This window comes from Oncorhynchus mykiss, chromosome 6, assembly GCF_057628025.1.
Source record: "Oncorhynchus mykiss isolate SJ-2025 chromosome 6, ASM5762802v1, whole genome shotgun sequence".
NCBI lineage: Eukaryota > Metazoa > Chordata > Actinopteri > Salmoniformes > Salmonidae > Oncorhynchus > Oncorhynchus mykiss.
Window position 1 is genome coordinate 63,091,704 of NC_143027.1, and position 14,444 is coordinate 63,106,147.

At 43.0% G+C, this 14,444-nt stretch overlaps 1 protein-coding gene across 2 annotated transcripts in view; it reads left to right on the forward strand.

The window, feature by feature from the left end:
• The first annotated feature begins 1,205 nt into the window (after nt 1-1,205).
• Nucleotides 1,206-14,444, forward strand: part of apba2b (amyloid beta precursor protein binding family A member 2b) — a 71,895-nt gene continuing 58,656 nt past the window's right edge. Inside the window, exon 1 of one of the 2 annotated variants that reach the window (XM_090238525.1) lies at nt 1,206-1,511. The gene's annotated coding sequence lies outside the window, so the exon portion shown is untranslated. The remainder of the gene's footprint in view (nt 1,512-14,444) is intronic. The other variant, XM_090238523.1, reaches the window with a different exon arrangement.

Sequence of the window (14,444 nt, forward strand, 5' to 3'; positions counted from 1 at the left end):
GCTGCCCACTGATGCGTTAGGAAGAATTACTGGCTTATACATACAATCTCTCCCCATTCAATGACATTTCTTTAAATGTGTTTATTTTAAACATAAATGTCACCCTGTTATGTGACTGGTAATTTTAGATAAAACATATTTAACCTCATCCAATTTTACAACAATTACATTGTAGTTATTTTTGTCACTACCATAAAAGCAGTGGCGGATTTTGGTATAGGCGACATGGGCAGCCTATACCCATGGTGACATTTGAACGATCGATTTTCTATCGCTCATTTTTACATCACGTCAAGGATATCATATCACCGTGTGGGACTGTGGGTCAATTAACCTTGTTGGGGTGGGCGCCCTGGGAAGGTCTCACACTCAGAAGTACGAGATGGGGCGGGGATAGGTTGACCTCAGGTCTCCACACTGGAAGCCCGCGGTAGGGGGAGCGGGGGAATCTATCAAATAGCGCACCCCTAACTTTGTACAGTATTAATGCAATGAGAAAAATTAGTCACACTACGAAATGCTACCAAATAAACCACAATTCATTCATAATACTGTGAATATATAGTTTCACAGACATATTGTTGCATTTTTTTCTGGTTTGTGCAAAATTGTTAATAATATAAAACCAGTCTGCACACCACCAAGGTCAATTGATTTAGTCTTGACTCTTGGTTGACAGTGTTGGGGGATGGGTAATGTATTGATGCTCTAGTGCCAGAAACAAATGTGTTGATTTATTTGTCTTTGTTACTTATTTTTGATATTTATGAGTCTTATTTTTGTGTATATTTTTATAGTTACATGGTTTTAAATGTTATGGTTATTTATTTGTGTTCCAAATGTCTGAATAAAAATTACATTTAATGCAGAATGGTGCTTTTGGGGGCGGGGGCGCCCTGAAGGTGGGGTTCGCCCTGAAGGTGGGGTTCGCCCTGAAGGTGGGGTTCGCCCTGAAGGTGGGGTTCGCCCAGGGAGCCATACAAGCTAGAACCGCCACTGCATGAAAGTGATTTGAAAAGTGCAGAAAATATGATTGAGGTTTTCTTTCTCTCGTCCATGCATGATTTATGTTAGGCTAAACGCAAATCTATAGCCAATTAACTGTGACCAACAAAAAATAAATAGGATGGCCAATTATGTTTCGTATCATGGGTCGCACTGCACTCTTTTGTAAACCAATATTTTTTTCTCTCCATTATCTTTTCATTCTCGGTGACTGGGTGGGGTTCGAGTCTATCGCCTCTGGTTGCCGCGACTCCACCGTAACGACCGGAGAAACACAAGTGTTTCACAAACTCTGTGGGAAACCCAATGGGGAGAACTGCAGTGGGGTCTTTATACACGTTCCGGGGCCGCTTCAACTGGTACTTCTATTTTTCAGATTCCGGGGCTGGTCGCTTTCTCTCGATGTAATCTGATCCCGTGCAAGTGTCTTGGAAGCATCATCAGCTTTCACAATTCTGAAAGGGAGGTGACTTGAGCGACCGAAGAACTAACGTTGAATTCAGCAGGTAAGATAGTGTGACCTTCATTTATCTATAAAGAAATGCTTGATTTATCATTACCGGTGTGTCGAAAAGAAAGGTGTTTTTTGGTCCATTATTCCTAGAGCATCTTTTGAAGACAGCAGACAGCAACCATGGCATAGGCTCATCATCTGCAACTAGCTCATTCACCAATATGGATTTTTAACCGCCTGTTCGACACACTTTTAATGCGGGTAAATGTGTCTAATTATCCAATACACACTGCATTCTCATTTGCTTGAATGCTGGGAATATAAATCTACTCTGAACAAATGTATTGTCAAAATTGTATCTGAAAATCATGGTGTATATGGAGAAAAACATTCTGTGGCCACATCTACTTCAGATGTTGTCATAATTGTAGCAGGCTGTGCAATAAATTACCCTAGCCATTGATACATCTTGAAAAAAGTATTTTGTTGACTTGTGTAATTGTAAAGTGATCTATGTCCTCTCACTCACACATACCAGCTCCATAATCATGAACAAAAAATGGACCGCTAATGAAAACTGTCTGCTTTTGATGCTCTTGGGGTTGTTTTCCTTTGTCTGTTGTGTACCACTCGGTCCCAGAACTAGCCATACAAGAGGACAGAGCAGACAGCACACTCACTGTAATTGTTTTTGGTGTGTTGTTCTATAGAAACTCAAGGAGACATGTCAGGGTTGGTAAGCTCAGTGGAGTCAACTCATGTCCGGTCTGTCTGATGCTGCTGCATATTGAAAGAAATTTATTTGAAAGCCTACATAAAAGCAAGCCCAACTAAATCTGAAATTGGCCTTTAAATTAGACCAAACCATGCTCTGATTACATTTTGATTGTCCTTTAGTCAGGCTTGGTAGGAATTATAACTGCTTCAAGACTGTTGAATTGTGAGATGACAGCTTGATGACAGCATGTTTGGAATTTTTGCCTTAGGGGTTTGATGTCAGTCTTAGCTCAATACACATTTTAATGAAGGCCTTGATGTTTTTTTCATATACACTATATATACAAAAATATGTGGACACCCCTTCAAATTACTGGATTTGTCTATTTCAGCCACACCTGTTGCTGACAGGAGCATACAATCGAGCACACAGCCATACAATCTCCATAGTAAAAAATTGCAGTAGAATGGCCTTACTGAAAAGCTCAGTGACTTTCAACATGGCACCATCATAGGATGCCACCTTTCCAACAAGTCAGTTTGTCAAATTTCTGACCTGCTAGAGCTGCCCCGGTCAACTGTAAGTGGTGTTATTGTGAAGTGGAAACGTCTAAGAGCAACAATGGCTCAGTTGAAGTGGTAGGCCACACAAGCTCACAGAACGGAACTGCAGAGTGCTGAAGCGCCTAGCGCGTAAACATCTTCTGTCCTCGGTTGCAACACTCAATACCGAGTTCCAAACTGCCTCTGGAAGCAATGTCCGCACAATAACTATTCGATGGGAGCTTCATGAAATGGGTTTCTGTGGCCGAGCAGCTGCATACAAGCCTAAGATCAACGGGCAATGCCAAGCGTCGAATGGAATGGTGTCAAGCTCGCCGCTATTGGACTCTGGAGCAGTGGAAACGTTCTCTGGAGTGATGAATCACGCTTTATCACCGACGGACAAATCTGGGTTTGGCGGATGCCAGGAGAACACTACCTGCCCCAATGCATAGTGCCATCTGTAAAGTTTGGTGGAGAAGGAATAATGGTCTGGGGCTGTTTTTCATGGTTCGTGCTAGGCCCCTTAGTTCCAGTGCGGGGAAATCGTAACGCTACAACATACGACATTCTAGACGATTCTGTGCTTCCAAATTTGTGGCAACAGTTTGGGGAAGGCCCTTTCCTATTTCAGCATGACAATGCCCCCATGCACAAAGCGAGGTCCATACAGAAATGGTTTGTCGAGATTGGTGTGGAAGAACTTGACTGGCCTGCACAGAGCCCTGACTTCAATCCCATCAAACACCTTTGGGATGAATTGGAATGCCGACTACGAGCCAGGACTAATCGCCCAACATCTGTGCTCAACCACACTAAAGTTCTTGTGGTTGAATGGAAGCAAGTCCCCGCAGCAATGTTCTGACATCTAGACATTCCCAGAAGAAGGGAGGCTGTTATAGCAGCAAAGAGGGGACCAACTCCATATTAATGTCCCATGATTTTGGAATGAGATGTTCGACGAGCAGGTGTCCACATACCTTTGGTCATGTTGTGTATCTTGCTTTCAGGATGACTGTAAATTAGATTACAGGAAAATGACTGATTTTAAAGATGAATAAATACCAACATTTTTTGGGTTGTTTTACATAATACCCACTGTGCGCACAATGGTTGAATCAACGTGGTTTCCACATTTCAATGTAATTACGTTGAACTAACGTGGAATAGACATTGAATTAACGTCTGTGCCCAAATAACATTTGCGTGATAATACTTGCACACCTATTGTGACGTTACATTCACATTTGGAAATTCTACTTAGTAAATGGCCATTCTGTCCTAGAGCAGGTGTCCGGTTTTAAAATGGCCCGCTGGGGGAAGGTGTGCGGCTCTGGAGGCACCTCGGTCCCCAGCAGGTGGGCTCACTCCGTGCCCGAGACCAGCTTCACGTTCTGACTGGCAGGCGCCTGGCGGCCTGCCTTCTCCTGACCCTCTCCCCTCTCCCAGCCGTCAGAGAGGGTGCCCCTCTGCTCGTTCCTGTTTTATGTGTGCCACAGGAGCTGAAGGACAAACACTGTGTCGCAGCAGCCTGCTGGGATGCTATTCATGCAGCAGCAGGAGAATTCTAAATTGGACTCTTGCGGACGAGAGAGAGCCAAGAGAGAGGTTGTACTTGGGCATCTTGTTTCCCTTCTGCTCAGGCTGATGATTATTATGACTGGGACAAGCGAATCAGCTAAGGCTTGATCTCTGTTTTTTCAGATAAATGGCTATTCCTATATTTACAGCATTATACTGTACACTTAATCAAGATAAGATAATTTGATTCGGCTGTGGTCCTGTGAATGACAGACGCAAGCTACGTCTTCATAGTAGCCTAATTCAAATGTTATGATTGAACAGAACCGTTTTCACCTCAAAAGCTACTGTCACAGACAGCTGTTTATGATGTATGATGTGTCCTTTCATTTCTTTGCAAGCCAGTCATGTAGGCTACTGATGTCCAAGGCCAGTCAGTTGCCCCCTGGCGGGTTGTGTCCAAGATAAGATGTGTTGAAGGTTGGAGAACTCTCTCTACTGCCTCTTGTGGTGCTTCTAGACACGTCTCTCAGCCTGCAACGCTCCCAAGGAAATCAGTTTGAGAGTTGATTAATGTAGGAATGTAGGTTTGAGAGATGACAATTACTACCCCAGTTATTGCATGGTATTACTGTCTGGAACAGTAGTGTATTTTTGTAGCAGTACAAATGGAAACCTTTATCAGTAGCTTTTCTGTTTTCAGACCATTTAAATGTCATATGCTATCTCAAAATAAATAAACTACTGCTCAGAAGTCATTTGGTTTAAAACAGTCTTTGTGATCAGATTTTTAGATAGCAATCCTGGTGAACCATTTTTGTGATTTGTAACCTGGCTCAGAAAGTAGCAAAAAATGTTTTTTATATTTGACACACAGACACCTCAATCAAATTTATTTATGAAGCCCTTTTTACATCAGCCGATGTCACAGTGCTATACAGAAACCCAGCCTAAAACCCCAAAGAGCAAGCAATGCAGATGTAGAAGCACGGTGGCTAGGAAAACCTCCTTACCAAAGGCAGGAACCTAGGAAGAAACCTAGAGAGGAACCAGGCTCTGAGGGGTGGCCAGTCCTCTTCTGGCTGTGCCGGGTGGAGATTATAACAGTACATGGCCAAGATGTTCAAACGTTCACAGATGACTAGCAGGGTCAAATAATAATAATCACAGTGGTTGTAGAGGGTGCAACAGGTCAGCACCTCAGGAGTAAATGTCAGTTGGCTTTCCATAGACGAGCATTCAGAGATAGAGATAACAGGTGCTGTAGAGGAGCGAGTGGAAAACAGCAGTTCCGGGACAAGGCAGCATGTCCGGTGAACAGGTCATTGTTCCATAGCCGCAGGCAGAACAGTTGAAACGGTAGCTGCAGCACGACCCGGCGGACTAGGGACAGCAAGGAGTCATCAGGACAGGTAGTCCTGAGGCATGGTCCCAGGTCCTCCGGGAGAGGAGAGAGAGATAATTAGAGGGAGCATACTTAAATTCACACAGGACAAATACTCCAGATATAACAGACTGACCCTAGCCCCTGACAACTATTGTAGCATAAATACTGGAGGCTGAGTCAGGAGGGGGTCGGGAGACACTGTGGACCCGTCCGACGATACCCCCGGACAGGGCCTAGCAGGCAGGATATAAACCCACCCACTTTGCCAAAGCACAGTCCCCACACCACTAGAGGGATATCTTCAAACCACCAACTTACTACCCTGAGACAAGGCTGAGGATAGCCTACGAAGATCTCCCCCACGGCACGAACCAGAAGGGGTGGCGCCAACACGGACAGGAAGATCACGTCAGTGACTCAACCCACTCAAGTGACGCACCCCTCCTAGGGACGGCATGCAAGAGCACCAGTAAGCCAGTGACTCAGCCCCCAGTAATAGACACCTCTGTGTGAATTGTCTGTGAGCAGACGTTTTAAACCTGTGGTAATGTTCCTTTAGTACAGGATGTTAACCCTGCAGGAGAGCTGTCAGCTGTGTGCTATGACTGTGTTATGAGAGATGTGGCTGTGAATTTGGGATGAGGAGAGTATAGTCAGAGGCTACTCTTTGATCTCGTGGCATTGTGACAGCTTTTTACACTCTAAAACATCCCTGTATGGCCCCATGTATTTCCTTCCTTTCAGAATAGCTGAACTGTTTAGGGGGATTCCATTACATGGGCACTTTGTGTAGTTGCTTGTCCACAGTTTCAAATGTTCTTGAATTTCATGGGATTGGTGTGGGCTTTCAATTGCCAGGATGGTTGTATGTATGTCATCAGGACGTGTATGTTGGAAAGGGGATTTTCGTGTTTTCTTGAAGTCGTTGCATCACAGGGACAAGCTGTGTGATTACAATCTTTCATGTTTTTAAAAAACACATTTTGCTGCATTTTGCTGGGGATTTCCGTCAACATCGAGCCCACCCTTAGTCATACCATGCTGTGTGATGGCTTCAGAATACTCTGCTCCTTCGCTATCTCAGTCTAATGCTTAAAGTGAACAGAGAAATACAACTTTGGAAAATAATTTAAAGAACTCAAAGTAGGATTATTTTTTATTTATTCAGAATTGTTCATTCAAAAACTGAAGCTTGTGGCTATATATTTGTCTTGAGGCACTGATGTTCATTAATATAAAAGCGAAGTTAAAAACAGCAAGTCATCAGGCGTTTTTTTTAAAATGCTCTAGGGGTTAGTGAGTGATGATGGCAGCCACCATTATGCCCTGCTAGGAAGATTAGGTAATTAGCAGGGCCACCTGACCTACCTGCTGTGGAGGGATGGGAGGGACGCTGGTTCTGTATTTTTAGACACCACATTTACCCTTCCTTACCCACCAGGTGTTCAGTTAGCACGGTCTAGTCTAATGAATGATGGGGCTCTTCAAGGGGAAATCATTTCTCGGTCCACATAGAGGTTTGATTGTTCAATCAAAGTCATACCAGGAAGGATGACTTAGTACCAAGTCGTGATATCTGAGACTAGAGGTCTCCCCTCCAGATCTTTTACTTTGTGTTGAGGACAGAGAGGGCCCAAGGCAGTCAAGGCTGGCTTGGTTAGTGGCATATTGATTCAACACCCTTCTCGTTGATCATTTGTAACCATCATCCTTCAAAATCCGACGCCTTCTTTAAAGTGTGCTGTTTATCTGCAGGGATGAGAAATGAGGAGCACTCTGGTATTCAGCCTTTGAGGGTTTCATAGCTAGGGTGGAAAGCCGTTTGATGTGCGCTGAGCAGTTTCCTGGCAGAGGGAAAACGGAGAGAGCCAGCCCCCCCGCCTGTGAATAACTCCCACAGTGTGTGTGACTCATATCGGTCTCTTGTAGAGAGCATGTTCCTCCTCATGCTCCTGCTCCTCTGTCAATAACCGCTGTACACTGCTTGCCTGCCACAGTTATTTCCCTTCCGTCTGTTGCTGGCGTCACACTGAACGCAATCACGCCCACCTGCTCTGCCCGACCCGCCCGGCCGAGTGTGAAGTATGAACGGTGCTGTGTGCTGCTGGAGGAGATTTGGTCTGTCTCATCAGTGACCTCTAGCCCTGGTGGATGACCCAGATGAAATGGTTTTCAGCTATGAGAGATGTGGATGTCTGACAGTCCTCATATACCAGGAGGGCATTGGGTCATATAGGCTTTGCTGAGTGTGCTGATTGAATGCTGAGACATTTATTTCAGTGTTTAAGGGCCAAGGCTACCAGGACATGGCACTTTTAATCTTTAGAGCATCGAGGGTATGCCATACACCTGGAGAGAGTCACACACTGTGTGGAGTGAGAAAATAGACGAGCGTCTATTTTACGTAGGCTATGTATTGTACCAATTTGAAACCCTTACTAAATTATAATCTTAAAGAGTTAGTTAATTATTTCTGAAGTGCATTTCTATTTTTTATGTAAATGGCGTGTTATACAGTAGAAGAGTGTAGAAATTGTGTTATACACTAGAAATCATCACTTGTTTTTTGAGAAACTTACCCCAGCCGCGATAGACTTCCTCGTCGCTCATTGTGCAGTGTGGGGGTGCACAAAAAACACCCAAATACTGCAAGTTCTTTTAGAAACGGACACACTGTCAGTATATCGATGTAGGTCTTTAGATGTTGTACACATGACATTGTTTCCCTACTGAACCTTATCCTCGAGGCTATATTCCACTTTGTGTGACTTGAGCTGTTTCCCCTACCCAGCTGGGTCATTCTCCGTGTAGCATGCTGCTAGAGTGGACGGGGGAGTTATTGCTTGAGTTGCAACAGGATAAAAACAAATCTATAACAGGTAAAGTTCTGAATGACACAATTTCATGTGTACAACGTCTAAAGACCTGCATCACTATAAAGTGTCTTTCTAAAATAACGTTTTTGGTGCGTTCTTGTTTTTCAACGCCCCCACAATGCACAAGGAGCAACGAGGAAGTCTATTGCGACTGGGGTAAGTTTCTCAAAAACAAATGACATCGCCGAAAAGGTGTTTGTACCCTTCTATAACATGCCATTTAGTGAACCAGCCCATTAACTCCATTTAACATGTTAACTACAGTACATTATAGGGCTGACACAGTTACCGTATAACCGTCAGTTATGCAGAAGACTGTCATGATTTTTGACCGCGTCACAACCCTAGCACATTATATTATTTGCTGGTTTTATCGACAAGTATATCTGTGTCATGTAGGCGGAACGAATGCTTCTGTTGAGTTATCTGAGCTTTAAGGAGCCCTGATTCAAATCTCTAGACATTATGTCAATGGCGAGCTGGTGTCTCTCAGAATCAATGAGGTGATATCTGCATGTCATTTCCAGATCCCAGGACATTAGCATTTAAATGAACTAAACCCAATTACACAGACTTTCAGAGGCTGAATGGAGCCACCTTTTGGAAAAAGAAAAATTGGCAACAAAGAAAAACCTTGAAGCCCCTAGAGAAAGCCCCATTCACGCCTGTATAAATCATGGGTGGCACTAAAGGAAAGCTTATTAACACCCCAAGAGGGAGGCAAGGAGAATTCTCCTGTGCCTTCAAAACACCTTCAAATTGAGCAAAGCGTGGAACTAAAAGCATGCAGATCAACAATCCATATTACTCTTTCATCTCGGTTCGATTCTTTCTTTTGTAAAGTAACTGGGGGGCTGTAGCCTAGAGAGGCCTCATTTATCATTAGTAGTGACGGCAGCTTTGTGACAAGTGTGAGAAAAACTTTAGCTTCTGCATACATCCAGTCTGAAAGTCCCTGTTATCTACATACTCTTGTTTCTCATAGTAGTTAGCATGTATGTCTGCTTCTATTTGTCCTTGGGAATTTGTAGGCCTACAGTATGTAGTATACTAGGCTATTACATTCTATGTAGGTGGGCATAGTGAGGTTGCAGGTGTGTGTGTGTGACCTTGCTATACCTACAGTGCCTTGCGAAAGTATTCGGCCCCCTTGAACTTTAAAGCCGGATTTGGATACAAAAAGATTTCCCAAGCTTTAAACATCCCAAGGAGCACTGTGCAAGCGATAATATTGAAATGGAAGGAGTATCAGACCACTGCAAATCTACCAAGACCTGGCCGTCCCTCTAAACTTTCAGCTCATACAAGGAGAAGACTGATCAGAGATGCAGCCAAGAGGCCCATGATCACTCTGGATGAACTGCAGAGATCTACAGCTGAGGTGGGAGACTCTGTCCATAGGGCAACAATCAGTCGTATATTGCACAAATCTGGCCTTTATGGAAGAGTGGCAAGAAGAAAGCCATTTCTTAAAGATATCCATAAAAAGTGTCGTTTATAGTTTGCCACAAGCCACCTGGGGGAGACACCAAACATGTGGAAGAAGGTGCTCTGGTCAGATGAAACCAAAATTGAACTTTTTGGCAACAATGCAAAACGTTATGTTTGGCGTAAAAGCAACACAGCTGAACACACCATCCCCACTGTCAAACATGGTGGTGGCAGCATCATGGTTTGGGCCTGCTTTTCTTCAGCAGGGACAGGGAAGATGGTTAAAATTGATGGGAAGATGGATGGAGCCAAATACAGGACCATTCTGGAAGAAAACCTGATGGAGTCTGCAAAAGACCTGAGACTGGGACGGAGATTTGTCTTCCAACAAGACAGTGATCCAAAACATAAAGCAAAATCTACAATGGAATGGTTCAAAAATAAACATATCAAGGTGTTAGAATGGCCAAGTCAAAGTCCAGACCTGAATCCAATCGAGAATCTGTGGAAAGAACTGAAAACTGCTGTTCACAAATGCTCTCCATCCAACCTCACTGAGCTCGAGCTGTTTTGCAAGGAGGAATGGGAAAAAATGTCAGTCTCTCGATGTGCAAAACTGATAGAGACATACCCCAAGCGACTTACAGCTGTAATCGAAGCAAAAGGTGGCGCTACAAAGTATTAACTTAAGGGGGCTGAATAATTTTGCACGCCCAATTTTTCAGTTTTTGATTTGTTAAAAAAGTTTGAAATATCCAATAAATGTCGTTCCACTTCATGATTGTGTCCCACTTGTGGTTGATTCTTCACAAAAAAATACAGTTATATCTTTATGTTTGAAGCCTGAAATGTGGAAAAAGGTCGCAAAGTTCAAGGGGGCCGAATACTTTCGCAAGGCACTGTATTTCCAGTCGTCCTGTACATTGCTGCAGTGGTGGAAAAACTACCCAATTGTCATACTTGAGTAAAAGTAAAGATACCTTTTAATAGAAAAGGACTCATAAGTGAGTCACCCAGTAAAATACTACTTGAGTAAAAGTCTGAAAGTATTTGGTTTTAAATATACTTAAGTATCAAAAGTAAATGTAACAGTATGAATAATTTCAAATTCCTTTCATAAAGCAAACCAGACTGCACCATTTTTAGACAGGGGCACACTCCAACACTCAGACATCATTTACAAATGAAGCATTTGTGTTTAGTGAGTCCACCAGATCAGAGGTAGTAGGGAAGACCAGGGATGTTCTCTTGATAAGTGTGTGAATTGGACCATTTTCTTGTCCTGCTAAGCATTCAAAATGTATGGAAGCATTTTTTGTTGTCAGGGAAAATGTATGGAGTAAAAAGTACATTTTCATTAGGAATGTAGTGAAGTAAAAGTAAAAGTTGTCACAAATATAAATAGTAGAGTAAAGTACACACACCCCAAAAAACGACTTAAGTTGTATTTTTACTTAAGTACTTCACCGCTGGTTGTGGGTCAACAAAGCCCACCTTCGTCTTTGTGCTTCCTATGTAGTCATTATTCCTACTTTTGGCTTGACTGTATTCAGTGGACCTGCTCATTAGCCGCTGTGTTTCTGGGAGGATTGCATGACATTAACATTTAGATGGAGAGAGGGCTCCAGCTATCTGCTACAATACACTGCCACACACCTGGATTGCTCTCTCTCTCTCTACAGCAGCCATGAAAACATTTACTTATTTTAAGTTTTGATTTAACATTGATACGTTACACAGCAAAGGGCTAGCCTGCAATTGAATTTGATGTGTATCTAAAAAACTGCAGTAGCTCTTGTATCTATGGCAGTTTGAGACATTTCGAATGATGGTTAATCAATGCCATGATGGATTTAATTTAGAAACACCAGCTGAGGGAGTTTGATCTATGGCATAGAGAGAGAGAGAGAGAGAGCGAGCGAGACTTGGGGCTCGTCTGAAGTCGGTACAGCCGATCTGCCCACCTGTTTGTAGCGTTTGGGCTACACACCAATATGACCCTTCCGTATAAAGGTGGGACTCTCACGGACATGTCGTTTTTTAAACTTTAAGATGCACAAAGGCCTCACAAGACTCGTCTGAAGGTCCCCCGGTACCAGTTAAAAAAAACACAAAAAAAACAATTTACATCTGGAAGTACAGTGCATTTGGAAAGTATTCAAACCCCTTTACTTTTTCCACAGTTACATTACAGCCTTATTCTAAAATGGATTTTAGAAATGTTTGCAAATGTAAATGTTTTATTTGACTGAAATATCATATTTACATAACTATTCCGACCCTACTTTGTTGAAGCACCTTTGGCAGCGATTACAGCCTCAAATCTTCTTGGGTATGATGCTACAAGCTTGGCACACCTGTATTTGGGGAGTTTCTCCCATTCTTCTCTGCAGATCCTCTCAAGCTCTGTCAGGTTGGATGGGGAGCGTCGCTGCACAGCTATTTTTATGTCCTTCCGTCTACTCCATCCTGGCTTAGACTCTTTTAAAGGATATAGATGTATATTTCATGTGAGGACACTGTGCTGCTGCCTTCAAATAGAATCCAATTTAGTTTGATATTTTTCAAAACCATCAGAGAGAAAGCTAGGGTGGGAGAGAAAGAGAGGGATGAAGATTGAGTAAGCGAGAGGAGGGAGGAGGGGGGGGCAAGCCTTCACAAGACAGACTGCCAGTATGGACTAAGCTCCTCAGACATCTAGCCCTTACATCCATTTGAATGTGATCTGTTATATCTGGGTAGTGATGGCATAGCTAGAAATATGTAGACATTTTGTTTGACCAAATATTTCAGAGATTTCATTTGTGCTAGGTATCATAGTACAAAACGTGATGAAACATGAATGTACATTTTTTGCTTCGTCAATAGTCCTGCTTATGAAGTGCACCTTGTTATCTGTATGCTGTTCAGCACCTTGGACAGTTCCTTTCTGGAGTCAGTTGTAAACACATTGTGTTGTATCTGATATCCTGGTGGAACAGCTGCTTTGAACTATAGTCTGGTGAAATATCATTAGGTTCCTCTCCTCACTGGGACAATGGGCAGACATATTTCCCCTGAATTGTCACACAGATGGAATGTCACATGTTGAAGGATGACAAACAGCAGACACATCAAAACCCCAGATGACATTAGGGGTCCTGATATGGGAAAGGGGGATACCTAGTCAGTTGTACATCTGAATGCATTCAACTGAAATGTGTCTTCCGCATTTAACCCAACCCCTGTGAATCGACATCCACCTCTTCGGCGCCCGGGGAACAGTGGGCCTTTCCTCAGATTCATTCATTGTAATGACTAGGGTTAAAACACTCCTATCAGAGTATGTAATGGCAAAGGGGATGTAATGGTAGAGTAGAAACAAAGATGGATGATAACAAATATGCACAAATGTTTATTTTTATGTTAACTCTGCATCACATCAAATTGATGTATTCCATCTCTGTTAAGTTTTGACTGAACAAATGTTATGCATTTATTTTTCTACTCTACGTATCTGACGTGTCGCTGTGGTTGGGAATAAATTAATATCAATTGAAAAGTCTGACATGCCTCTGTCTTTCTCGCAGAAGTAATTTATTTTTAACAACATTTAAAAAATATAGGATTCAACATTAGTAGGGGTTTTAGGTCTGACTTAAGTTGGGGCGGCAGGGTAGCCTAGATGTTAGAGCGTTGGACTAGTAACCGGAAGGTTGCAAGTTCAAATCCCCGAGCTGACAAGGTACAAATCTGTCGTTCTGCCCCTGAACAGGCAGTTTAACCTACTAGGCCGTCATTGAAAATAAGAATTTGTTCTTAACTGACTTGCCTAGTTAAATAAATAAAGTGCCTCAGCCAATGTTATTCTCTCTCTCCTGCTCAAAGTCTCACTGAGAGGCAACACAGAGTCTCAGCTTCGCTTGCGGTGCTGTAATTTATATGAGTTAGCAAACTCTGCTGACTAATAGAGGGGGAGACAGGAGGGTAGAGCTGACACAGAACTGTCTTCTGTGCTGAAGTAAGAGTTGAAATATGAGGACGACAAAGGATGAGTGTTGAACAAGAAAAGTGGCACTTCTTGACTGGGCATTCTTCGTAGTGCTCCTTAGTATCCAAATCACAACATCAGAATAACCTTGCTTTGTTTTTGCCATGGTGAAGATGCCAGCTCATGCATTCTAATGAAGGAATTAAGAGAAGGCATTTTGAAGGGAAGAGCTGGTGACTGAAATAATATTACAAGCTCTAGTGTCAGCACTTACAGCATTGAACTTACCCGACCTGTATGTCACCCCTGGTTTAATTCTGATCACATTCGCTCGAGCAAGATGTTAATAGCCAGCCTCTAACCTCTATAATGTCTTACCTGGTGTCGCAGAGTCATACTGCCTGGCCATGTATATACCGTAGTGCCCAGGCTAAGGGGAATACATCTAGAGGTGAATGCGTACTATTTTGACCGATAACGTGTGTTTATCATAGTTCTTGCCTCAATCCCTTTAATTTCCTTTCCCGCTGATTGCTGCCG